Source organism: Pinus tabuliformis, chromosome 9 (genome assembly GCF_031772625.1).
Source record: "Pinus tabuliformis cultivar Carrire ecotype Pingquan chromosome 9, CPIR1, whole genome shotgun sequence".
Lineage (NCBI taxonomy): Eukaryota > Viridiplantae > Streptophyta > Pinopsida > Pinales > Pinaceae > Pinus > Pinus tabuliformis.
Window position 1 is genome coordinate 1,694,877,774 of NC_142307.1, and position 14,010 is coordinate 1,694,891,783.

The 14,010-nt window shown below is 32.6% G+C and overlaps 1 pseudogene; it reads left to right on the forward strand.

The window, feature by feature from the left end:
- The first annotated feature begins 9,991 nt into the window (after nt 1–9,991).
- On the forward strand, nt 9,992–10,513 carry LOC149155400 (2S seed storage-like protein pseudogene; annotated as a pseudogene).
- Nucleotides 10,514–14,010: the final 3,497 nt, after the last annotated feature.

A 14,010-nucleotide genomic window follows, 5' to 3' on the forward strand; every position in this document is an offset into this window, starting at 1 on the left:
ATACGATTATCCGTGTATATCAATTACATTGGTAAATGTGGTTGTGTTAGTTAATAAAAAACCAAAAAACTATACATTTAATAAGTTTACTAATTATTATTTTATTATGAATAAGCATTATTACATATTTAACAATAAAACAAAACAACTTATTATGATGTAGAAAAGGGTATCTCTTTTACCCTATAAAATTACATAGAAAAATGATATAAAATATTCAACATTAAAAATCACTTTGTGAACACTTTGTTTTGAATCCATTAATATAGAATTCCTAAGAACTTTACTTAAAATAGAAAAGACCATGTCATTCGTAATTCTCTTTTTCTTTCTTTTCATTTTGCATAAAACATTATTCTTCATAACTCAAAATCTATTTATCATCTCCTCATTCATTCCATTCAAAAATATTATAATTATTATTTTTTCATCATAAATTACCTTCATAAAAATATTTTTCTTTTTTTCTAATAGATTCGTCATCTTTCTAACTATCCTACATGTCACCATTGTATATAGCTTGAGTGGGCCTAATGGTTAAGAGCATGTGTTTCCTCCTAAGAGGTCACAGGTTCAAAACCAGAGAGGGGTAAAGTATGTATGCCTTCGATCAAGAGCTTCTAACTGTGTAATGACAAATTGCACCAGCTCCTAGACTATCATGGGGGTTCCTGTACTCCTAGAGGGAGTCTAACCTATTGAACCTGACCGTCCCTAACTGTTACAACCTCGAAAATCCATAGCATGACCATGACCCTGTCCTCAGCAACCTCTGCCTACGCCACGGCCACATTGAATTGACGTACTGCTGCGACTTCCCACCATGAAGTTGTTAATGAACTGTGATGCCTGCAGGTTTTGTGACCCCCATGCCCCACACCCCTCGTTGGACCCGCACCTGACCTCGAACTTCCACCATGAACAATTATGGCTCCATCCCGAGAACCTACATGAGTAGGTGAACCTTCTAACTTTCCGAGTCCAGGAGGCACGACGAGCGGGGTCTAGTCTTCATGATGGAGACCAGAAGGAGGATGAAGTCCTAGAGAATTAAGAGCCTCAATGTGCAACCATCTTCCACCAGGGACCAAGCAGACCTCGTCACAGACCAAACAAGAAAGATTATCCAATGCATAAATTCCCACCATAGGAAATTCACCACCAAACTAGATCAGAACAGATGAGAGAGACGAAAATGGAAGAGGCCAGAGGGTAAATAACAAACAACACATGAGAGAAAATTGAAAAGAAAGTTCCAAGATTCCAAACTGACACCAAAGTCGCAGCGGGACGCCAGAGGGAGGTCTGGAGCTAGTGACCCCAAGAAGGAAGAACTAATAGGTAAGAACACCTAGAGAACAACACCGCCTTTCAACCAATTCTACAACACAAAAGAAAACAACACCACAAGTAGACCCAAAGCTACTAAAATAAATAGTGGACACCACACACAAACAACCCATGAAAATCCCACCAAAAGACCAAGGTGAGAAACCTAGAGAGTTCAAGGCAATTTAACTCGAAACCAACCAGAGACACAGACAACACACCCTTCGGTTTAGGAAAAATAGGGAAATTTTCTCAAATTGCAGGAATGAACAAGAAAATGTAGCATTAGGCCCACAGGAGGATCATAAGATAGACGACTACCACCCTAACCCAGGTATCAAAAGAGATAAGAGTGGAGAGGGGTACGCAATAATAAGTGAGCCATAGAACAACCAAAGTCCTTCACGAACAATGCAATATAATTGAGGGTGATACAACCCCATTGAATCCTAGATCAAAGCAAATTGATTGCATGCAAAGTAGGGCGAATCGTTCACACGAGCGGTCACACGAGCAATTATTGTTGCATGCTGGAGGGGCTGATGTCCTACCCTTTCCCACATTAACCAAGGCCCATCTATCATTCGTCATGTGATAGGTGGCTTCCGTAGCCCAACACCCCCACAGCCCCATTGGGGATTGTGTATTGAAGTATTAATTAAATATAAATAAATATATAAAAAATCCCAACCTAAAAATATTAATGTTATTATTTTTTTTTTAACTTTGCAAAAAACTAAAAATACATGTTTGAAAAATCCTTAAAAAACAAACATCTTAGGATGAAAAACAAGTATAGGAATAAGACAACTTGAAAAATGGTTAAATAATCAACATTTTAAAAAAAATTGTGCATACATAGGACATAAGAAAATTTAAAGTGTTGAAAATATGCCTTATAAAAAAATTGTTGATGCTTTTCAAAATCCACATGAAAACCACCGACACTTTAAAAAAATATCCACACTTAATACATTAGAAAATTTAAAGTGTAAAAAATAAGCCCTCTAAACAAAAAAGGTTGATGTTGCATTAGCGCTTTTCAAAGTGAGCATGAAAATCACAAACATTTAAAAAAAAAATTATACTTGATATATAAAAAAAATTAAAGTGTCAAAAATAAGCCTCTAAAAAAATGGATTGATGCTACATCAACACATTTGAAAATCAGCATGAAAATTGCTAACATATAAAATAAATGTTCATACTTGATACATAAGAAAATTTAAAGTGTCAAAAATATACTCTAAAAAAAAAAAACGTATTCTGAATAACCATTTTTCAAAATTGAATGATTTTTTTGCTACCTCAAAAAAAAGAGTAAACGGTAGATAGAGTTCTCCTTTGATTGGTAACTATGTTTGTATACTAAAATTATAAATATATAGTCTTGTACAATTGATAAGAATAATTATTGAAATTTTAGGTTGCATAGTTGGGCTTCTATCAATAAAATTTCTAATACTCACTTTACTAAATCAATACATTTATTCATCAGTGTGATAATTGTCATTAGATATAATGTGATAATTCTGTAATACCTGATATCCTCTGCTACACGAGTTTACTTGGAGTTAACGGAGAAATAAAATATTTTATATGGTGTAGAACTCATGTGAATATTACATATTTTGGATTGTGTAGAACTCGTGTTTTGATTGTTCTAGAATGTGTAGAACTAGAGCTTTGAATGTTCTTGAATATAATAAAATTCATTGTGTTTGGTATGAGTCAACTGCAGTTAAGTAGATGAGTTAGTCACAGTTGAGTACATGTTATTTTCTTTTATAAAGAAACCTGATTATGTATTGTGCAATCAGTTTTGGGCATTGGACTAGATCAATAAAATCTCGTGTGTTTATCAAATTTCTGTTACGGTTCCTTATTTCAGTTGGTATCACAACTTGTGCCGGGAACCTGTGTAAAGAGTGAATCAGATCTTGTGCATATAGTCGGAGGCTGTGTAAAGGGTGAAGAGTGTGCGTTGAGGAAGAGAAGTTTGTCGACCATGTGAGAATATAGCTACAACGGTTGCTATTGTGCGGAGTCTGTGATCCGTGTGGAAGCTTGCCCCCACCGTTGTGCATGAGTCTATTTTTTTTCAGAGGAAACCACTGCGTTAAGTCACCATCGTTTTTTAGTGTGAGTGTGTCGTCGAGAAGTATGTTTGACCGAACAATTTAATAAAAATAAAAGTTCATGTTTTGCACGTTTATTCCAAAATATTTTATTTGGATTAAGTGGATAAACTGTACAACAAAATTTTGCGAGAGTATTTTTGAATTTGGTAAACCTCTGAATAAAAGAGCATATTTTATTTATTTAAAAAGGGATTATTTATTGACACTTTATGGAGGCATGATTGTGATTGGGTCATTTGTTTAAAGCACTTTGGGAATACATCACACTTCTTCTCTCGGTATTTGTGTTTGCTCATAAAAGAAATAGGGTGATATAAGGTTTATTGTGTGGTTGAAATTTTATAGGGAGATGTTATTTATGATGGCTTCATTGATTAAAAAAGGGTTTTAGTGTTTTTGCTATTTAAGTGATTTGGTTGTATTTGAATTAAGAGGTCATAAAAGGTATTTTTTTGATATTATTTTTTTCATTAAAGTTGGGTTAAGTTAATTTATTATGTTGAGAATTAAATTACGTTGAAGAGCATATTTATAAATATGTTTTTGGTGAGTGGGGATATTTGGAATTTTTTGTAAATGAAAAATTATTTGTTGATTTTTATGTAATGGAGTGCATAAAGTTAGATGGAGAAAATTATATAAATTGGAAATTTAAGCTGCAGAAGATATTGGAAGGAGCCTATGCTTGGTCAATTGTTACAGGAGATGAAACCAAATTGGTATCACCACCAACTTCAGTTCAATATTTGGAGTGAAGAGAGACCAAGGCCAAGGTACTATTGTGAATGTCTGTAAAAGACAATATTATTCCACATATCAGGGATTGTGCTACATCACAGGAAACCTGGGAAACGCTTAAAAAGTTGTATGAAACTCCCAATAGTAATAGAGTATTATTTTTAAAGAATAATCTTTTCTCAATTAAGATGGAGGTAAATGCAACTATTAATAATTTTCTTTCTAGAATGAAAAAAAATATGATAAGCTCGGTGCTATTGGTGAAAATATTTCAAGCAGTGATCTAGTGAGAATTACATTGAATGGGATGTTAGATGGTTATCATATGTTTATCGCTGGAATTTCAGCTCGGGAAAAATCTCCTACTTTTGGTTAATTAATAGGTATTCTCTTGCAAGAAGAAGGGAGAAGGAAGAATATCAATGGCATATCTCAAATTTCAAATTTGGCATTGGTGACAAAAGGGAAGCAGCCATATAGAGGAAATCCATGGGACAAGAACAAATGAGGCAAGTAATATCCAAAACCACGTCAAGGCACAACACCACCAAGGATAAATACCTATATGAAGAGGAAGGATGTATGATTATACTATGATAAGTCTGGACACTTTGCTAAAGATTTCCATAAAAATAAATTTGATGAGTCTAAGCATAGAAATAATTTAGGAAACTTTGTTGATCAAGAAGCCTCAGTTAGTGATAACTTCAATAATCTCAAATTATTCATTTCAGAAGTTGTCATATCAATTTAAACTAGTGATGATAATGTATAGATTATTGAATCTAGTGCTTCAATTCATATGACATGGAAAAAATAATTGTTTGATACCTATCATGAAAATAATAATGGCAGTCACATCTATTTAGGCGATAATCGATCTCATCAAATCAAAGTTTATGGTGATGTATGTGTAACCTTACCAAATGGCCATGTAAGAGAAATACAAAATGTGATGTATGCTCCTAAAGTTAAGAAGAATCCAATCTCTGTGTTTACTATTGCAGATCAGAATCTCAAATTTGAATTTCTTAAGTCACATTGTGTTGCCAAGGATATACAACATAACTACAACATAATAGAAAGAGGAGTGTGAATGGGAGGCTTATACAAGCTTGATGTGACCAACAAAATTCATCATGCATTCGCATACACTATAATGAACACAAAAACTCTTCGGCATCAAAGGTATGCCCACCTTAACTATCATGACTTGTTACTACTACACAAAAAAAGAATAGTAGACGGACTTCCATTTTTAAAGAATGCATATTCGACATGTGAAGGGTTTTCTTTACGGACGATGCATAGGGAAGAGTTCCCTACTCATACAGATAGAAGAAAAAGGGATATTCTTGAACTTATGCATACAAATATGTGTGGGCTTATATAGACTAGATCATTAGGAGGAATATATTATTTCTTGATATTTGTTGATGATTGCACAAAATATATTTGGTTTTATTTCATGAGAAAGAAGAGTGATGTATTTGAATATTTAAAAGATTCTAAAAACTTGGTTGAGAAGAAAACCCACGAATACATCAAGATACTACGATCTGATCAAGGGGGAGAGTATACATTATAAGAATTTGTCAAATACTGCAAAGCCCATGGAATTGTAAAACAATACATAGTGCCACATACTCCACAACAAAATGGAGTAGTCGGAAGGAAGAACAGAGCCTTAGTAGAATGTGCAAGAAGCATGATGAAAGGTACAAATCTTACTAGTGATTTTAGGCAGAAGCTGTTAGTACTACTATTTATTTAAAAAATAGAAGTCCAACAAAATGTTTGAATAATAAGACTCCATTTGAATCACTTTATGGTTATAAGCCAACAATAAGTCATTTAAGAATATTTGGAAGTAAAGCATTTTCTCATTTTCCAAAAGAATATAGGAGAAAACTTGATGTGAAAGCTATCACGTGTATTTTAATTGGTTATTATTTAGATCATAAAGCATAGAAGATGTTTGGTCCTTCTACTCATAAAGTTTTTGCAAGTAGAGATGTTTTTTTCATGAACATGCAGATGAAGGCCATAAGGAGGACAATTAAGATACATCGCATATTTCTCATGATTGTGATGATGTTACAGAAAATGTTGATGACAAACAGGAGAAGAAAAAAGTGGAAGAATCTAGTGATATGCACATCTCAAACAATGAGAGCAAACCTAGAGGAGGAAAAGAATCACCACAAAGAAAAAGAAAGGATGAAAGCAATGAACAACCAAGAAGATCCTCACGCATAAAGACTATTCCTTGATGACTAAAGTAATGAATTTACTAGAGCCTTTGAACTTTAAAGAAGCTAATGAACATGCAAAATGGAGAAATGAAATGAAGGAAGAATATGATTTTATTATAAAAAATGATACATGGAAATTGACGTAATTACCTAAAGATAAAGTTCCCATAGGATCAAAATGGTTGTTCAAAACTAAATTTAATGTTTTTTGGAACTATTGATAAATATAAAGCTAAACATGTAGCAAAGGGTTATTCACAAAAAGAAGTGATATATTATGAATAAACATTTTCACCTATAGCTAAAATGAACACCATTATAATGATGATTGAATTAGAAACTAAACATAATTGGAAGTTGAATCAGTTATGTCAAATCAACATTTCTGAATGGAGAATTGAAAGGAGAAGTCTATCTTGTTCAACCAGAAGGTTTTGTAAAACATCGAGAAGACCATCTTGTTTGTAGGTTAAAGAAATAATTATATGGACTCAAATAGGCACCCAGGTCAAGGTATGTGAAGATTGATCAATTCTTCTCTCAACAAGGTTTTATTCAAAGAAAATGAGATCCAAAGCTCTATATCCAGAGGGATGAAAAAGGTCATATTGTCTTGATTTCTCTATATGTTAAGGCTATTATCATAACAAGAAGTGCTACTATGGTAATTGAAAAGATAAAAAGCAGTCATAGGAATTTGAAATGAAGGATCTTGGAGAGATGAATTATTGTTTACACCTTGAAGTTTGGAGAGATAATGGTAGAACCTTTGTTACACAAAGCAAATAAACACATGAATTAATCAACAGATTCAATATTAATGGATGTAAAGCAATATATACACCATTGGAACAAAATTTTTAACTCAATAGTGATGATAAAATGAAGTGGATGGAACATTGTATAGACAATTGGTGGGAAATCTAAATTACTTAACTACAACGAGACTAGATCTTGTATATTCAGTCAGTTATTTAGTCAGTTTATGGCTAATCCACATGAAAGTCACTCGAAAGTAGCAAAGAGAGTCCTTCGATATTTGAAGGAGACTAAAAACTTTGGTATTGAATATACTAATGATTTGAATGTTGAGTTGACATGTTATTCAGATTCTGATTGGGCAGGAGATCCAGATGATAGGAATTCCACTTCGAGCTATGCATTCAGTATTGGATCCGGTATTATTTCATGGAGCATCAAGAAACAACTAATTATTTTTTTGTCTTCCACTGTATAAGGTCATATGCAATGGAACCTATGAAGCAATTTGGCTAAGAAGATTTCTTGAAGATATAATAGAAAAACATGAAGGACCAATAGTTATCAAGTGTAACAATCAAAGCTCTATCAAATTGGAAGACAACCCAATATATCATGAAATATCAAAGCATGTTTAGACGCAACATCGTTTTGTATGAGAAAATATACAATCAAAGGAAATTAATTTGATCTATTGTAATACAAATGATAATGTGGCAAACATCTTTACTAAGCCCTTAGGAAAATACAAGTTCTTGTTATGTAGAGACAAGTTAGGTGTGATAAGTAATTCATTTCTCCATTAAAGGGGAGACTTGAAGTTAATGGATACATAGAACGTTCTCGATGATGTAGAATTCGTGTGAATATTCCATATTGTGTAGCACTCATGTCTTGATTGTTCTATAGTGTGTGGAACTAGAGACTTAAATGTTTGAGAGTATAATAAACATATTTTGTTCACTATGAGTCAGTTGAAGTTAAGTAGATGAATTAGTTACATTTAAATACATGTTATTTTCTTTTATAAGCAAACTTGGTCATGTATTGTAAAATCAGTTTTGGGCATTGGCCTAGATAGAAAAAATATCTTGTGTATTTCATCATATTTATGTTCTGATTCTTTATTTAAATAATTTTACATTAAGTGTATTTAAAGTAAAATCCTTGAGACTTAGTCATATTAAAAAATTTATGACAAATGTGGTGATTCTCTACTACTTAATCTTACATCCTCTACTACAAGAGTTTTACATTGGGTGTACATGGAGGTAAATGTATTGTCTTAATGCTTAATCATATTCAAAATTATATAACTACAAAATTTGTATTGTATTGATGTATTATATTGATGTTATTTATTATTTTCTCTATACTAAAATTGATATTATTTATTATTTTCTGTATACTAAAATTATGAATGTAGTTTTGTACAACCGATAAGAATAGTTATTGAAATTTGAGGTGGCATGGGTTGAGCCTTTTGTCAATAAAATTTCGAATACTCACTTTACTAAGTCAATATATTTATTGATTAGCATGATAAGTAATCAATATTCTCTACTACTTGATCTTACATCATTTTCTACACTAGTTTTACATCATGTGTACATGGAGGTAAACGTACTATCTTAATCCTGAATGCTTAGTCATATTCACAATTAACTGCACAATTTGTACAGATCATTCTTACGAAAATTTTATTTATCCTTGAGTTATGGTCATCCAACATTACGGGCTCGTAATAGGAGAACTTACAGCCGCGTAAAGTAACTCATTCATATAATAGTTACGCTAATGGTTATCTTCTGATGTAGGGATTTTCTTTACATCAATCATACATCACGATATTTCATAAGTAGTAGGTCAGTACATTATTAAAAATTTCTTTACATCAAGATATTTCATAAATAGTTAGTAGGTTAGTACATTATTAGAAAATGTAAGGATTGGTTTCCTCAATGATTTCATTGAGATAAAACATGGAGTGTGAGCCAATGTAACAACTTATTTAGTTTAGTGTCCGGTAGAGTAGAGTTTGATTTTATTTATTTTTTAATAATTATGTTTTTACCATTTTTAATAATTATCTTTTTATAATATTAGTAGTGGTTTTAAAATAATGGGTTTTAATATCATAAAGAGTTTATAATTTTGATATAAGTTTATTTATATGGTTGTGTATTATTAGTCCCTACCTGGGACTAATAGCGATCGATCGATCGTTGACCATACATTAACCGGTCCTTTGACCAAAAAAATTTGTGCACTATCAAAGTTTAACCAAAGTTTATCTCTGCAAATATCGGTGTAAGAAATTTATAACCAAAGTTGCGAATTGGAGGTCTTATTGCACGCTTCACGTGCCCCGATGTTAAAATGATATCCGGTATAATAGCTTTATCCAAAGTTTCCAAGCATGAGGTTTTTCAAACTTTGGTTAAAAGTTTTTTTCCAATCCAGAATGTTTGCAACCATTCAATAAATGCGCATGAGGGTTTTCAAACTTTGGATACAGGTGAAATACGCGGCGATTGGAAACGGAGGCAGGCGTTCCATCTTTCTATGGCTTCAGTTGGGACGTGGAGTGTGAGATAAGGCATGCGCTACATGTGTTCGTCTCGACTCTCGATCTCTTCTTCGTGTTGTTTTGTTCTGCACTTCTATTAGGATCCACGCCTCCATAAATACAGTATTAGGATCCACTTCGTCTTCCCACCTTGTCACTGCCGCTCCATATAACTGTCTATCCTTCAAGGTAAAGAAGAAAGAAAAGTAATGGGCGTCTTCTCCCCTCCGATCACTACGAGACTGGCTCTTAAATGGGTGAGCTTAGGCGTAACCCTTCTCTTCCTCCTTCAATGGGGCGCCCCAACTGTTGATGCACGTGAAGGCATGATGTATGGAGAGGGCTTGCAACAACAACGGTCCTGTGATCCGGGGTGACTGTCTCAGTGCTGTGACTATTTGCAAAGACGGAGAGAGCAGCCATCGGAGAGATGTTGCGAGGAATTGGAAAGAATGTCTCCACAATGCCGATGCCGAGCCATACAACAAGTTCTCCATCAATCTCAATCGTATGATTCAACCATGGAGGACCTCTTCATGGATTCTGAGGCTGCACATAATCAGCGCCGCCGCCGCCGCGAATCGCGTGGAAGAGAAGAGGAGGAGGCGGAGGAGAGAGCCGCATACCTTCCAGAAACTTGCAACGTCCGCCAGCCTCCCCGCCGCTGCGACGTTCAGCGCCGTTCTCGTAAGTCTTTCTATCGATTGATGAACGCTATTTAATATTAAACTCTAGTAATTAATTCCTGTAGCTGTATGTAGGATGCTGCTGTCATTATTCTGTGGACTAACACATTCTTTCATTTATTCACGATGTCATTTGTTATTGATGTTGATCCAACATCTAGTCTGCCACCTTCGCTGCTGTAAATTATATATATTTCTTCTTAAAACGGGCTAATCCATACTGACTGATGAATCTAATCCATGTGCTAATGGTGTGTGGATAGGCTATTTCGCAACGAGCAGCAGCTTTTAAGTGCGCAATGACCAGAAAATATAGATACTCTGTCTACGTAACTAAATAAACAAGGGAGTAACTTAAGCCGCCATGAAATTGTAGTTTTCCTGTTTGGAAGAGTCATCTCATTTCATTTAATGCCCACCATTTATATGGTAGCCGGATGTGTTCCCTTTACTTAATAAAGGACTAATAAGCAACCAAATTCCAAATTCATTTTGTTTCCTTTCATGGTCACCATCAAAGCAGGTTCTCTCTTTTTTTTGACTACACGCTTAATGCACTCAAATACAATAATACAATATATGCTTTGAAGCAAAAAAGCGGAATTAGACTAATAGAATATCTAGTCTCCAACTTCACGTATCTCTCTTTCTTGATTATTCACTGCCAAGTAAAGTGTAAATCTTTTCATTAGAAAAATTGAAACCTGTTAAAATATCTTAATTACAATCAGAAAATACAAACATAACGAAATGCCTATGTAACACGAGTTACGAATGACTCTCGTTAAGACCTCGGAACAGCATCAAAAGGTGGATGCTGGGTTTTTGGGCAGTGTTTGCTTCTGGCTATACATAAAAAAAAAATGTACCGCGTGAACATAACCTATCGAGATTAGTGAGCATATAGGAAAGGAATAGACGAGACCTGGAATTTCAAATCCTTATTGCCAGTCAAAATCTTTGACTGATCGTTATAAATATTTTTTCTTTTCAATTTTCTTTACGATAGTTATAAATAAATTTAGATAATCTTTTTGTAATATAAATGTTCCCTTCCTTTTCTCTCTAATGCAAATTTGTTCCTTTTCTCTCTAATGCAAATTTGTAAAATATTCGTGGTCTTCTTTTCCTTCTGCCTACTGATGATGTTACAATGTATTAATTTCATAAAGGCTAACACAAATTTGTAAAATATTCGTTGTATTCTTTTCCTTAAGCCTGCTGATGTTACAATGTATTAATTTCATAAAGGCTAACATGATGATTGAATTATTCTCCATGCTTATTTATTTTTCTCCCGCATTGTCAACTTTCTCACTTTTCTTCATTGAGTCATCAATATCAATGATCCTCCCTTTAATTTTCTTCTCTTGAAAAAATATTAAAAACATCCTCCGCAAATATTTCAATTTTGAAATCTTTTTTCAATTTTTTTTTCTCTCTTTTCTTCATTGAGTCATCAATATCAATGATCCTCCCTTTAATTTTCTTCTTTTGAAAAATATTAAAAACATCCTCCGCAAATATTTCGATTTTGAAATCTTTTTTCAATTTTTTCTTTTCAATTATATCTAATTGGTTCTTCAAGTCTGTATTTGAAGTTCTCAATTTCCTATTTCAAGTTCTCAAATTTTCAATTTTCAGTTTTTAATCTGTATTCAATATTTATTTTTTCTTGAAATTTGGGTGTAATGTAACTATTCAAATTTTGTAATGTAACCATACAATTTTTACATTTCAAATTATTTTATGGTATTGGTATTTCAAGTCTGTATGCATAATTAAACTATACAATTTTTCAATTTTTGGTATTGGTATTTCAAGATCTCAGATTTTTATTTGAATCTGTATTTCAATATTTAATTTTTCATTGACACTAAACTTTCTGAAATACATGATATAGTTAAAAGTTTCGTTGTTCATTCTGAAATAAAAGTTAATGAATTCGTTGTTCATTCTAAAATACAAGAATTTGATATTCATAATGCAGAATTGATTTTTTAATTTTGTAACTTATTCCAAAAGTCTATGTTTTAAGTTTCGTTGTTCATTCTGAAATAAAAGTTAATGAATTCGTTGTTCATTCTAAAATACAAGAATTTGATATTCATAATGCAGAATTGATTTTTTAATTTTGTAACTTATTCCAAAAGTCTATTGAAAGCTCTTGAAAAAGAAAGGGCAGCATTGATTTCTTTCGTTGTCTTCATTTAAGCCTATAGCATACACATAATATCTAATTCTTTTAACTTCTCTGCATCACAGTCTCCAGCGTTTCTGAATAAAGACCTCGCGGGAAAGAGCTGTAGTTTCTCTGCGCTCTCTTCCAAGGACAGAATCAATAGTTCCCAAATTCTCCAGAGAACAACTGAAGTTGTTTTATCCTAGAAAGCGTGACTGTTATGTGAATGAGCAAAGTTGGTTTAGATCTGAAACATGAGTGCTTAAAAGATTAAGTTTATGAAACGATCAATACCCCAAACATTCAACTTCTATAACATATTAAATTGATACAACAATATATGGAATAACTGGATTATTAAACTACATTTATTAAGATTTGTAATAGAATAACTGGATTATTAAACTACATTTATTAAGATTTGTAATATAAAGATTTAAAATATTCAGTCTACATAAATAAAAACTACTTATTAAAAAATAACAAAAAAATTATATATCACAAATATTATATAAAATTTCCAAAATAAAAAAATATATATTTAATTCGCCATAATTACACTTACATAAAAATAAAAGTTCATCACTCTTTCTATTTCATTTGAAGAGTACACCCATGTTCATTTTGAAATATTAAATTATATAATTTGTATTTAATAATTAAACTTGTCCAACACACTGGGCGTTGTTTTATTACACATTCAAGTGAATTATGCGATTGTTTTCTCTCTTCTGGAATAAGATGCCTTTGTGATAGCCTTCTATGAACGCATTAAATTAATATGAAAATTGTATTTCCTTTGAAATTCGATTAAGTGAATTATGCGATTGTGTGATGCAGACAGCAAGATCTTTCAACGCCATGCACACAGCAAGATCTTTCAGGTAAGGTAGCAAGTTTGTTCGACGAAGGCAAGTTTTTAGCGAAACAGAAAGTTTAGACATGTTGCACAAAAGGTTTGTATTGTGTTGTTGTGGCAGACCCCGGCAGGGACTACTGGCTGCATGCAGCACTTGTTTATTAATGTGATTGTGTATGTGTTTGATATAAGCTTATATTTAATAATAAATGTGGTTGTGCTAATATACAAATCAATTTAAATTTAAATTTATTGAAATATACCATACACATTATAAGAGTTGTTTAAACATGATTAGTTTTAGAGTTTTTGGTCAAAATCTAAAATTATTTTTTAATCAAATCTTATTTTTGGGGCATAGGCACTCATAATGTGGAGAATTAACAACTCAAACTTGGGATTTGAACAAATCTTTGCCAAACAAATTAGAAAGCTTATAATATACTCTTTAGATAATAATATTGGTTTAAATATAGATTAAAAATACTAACT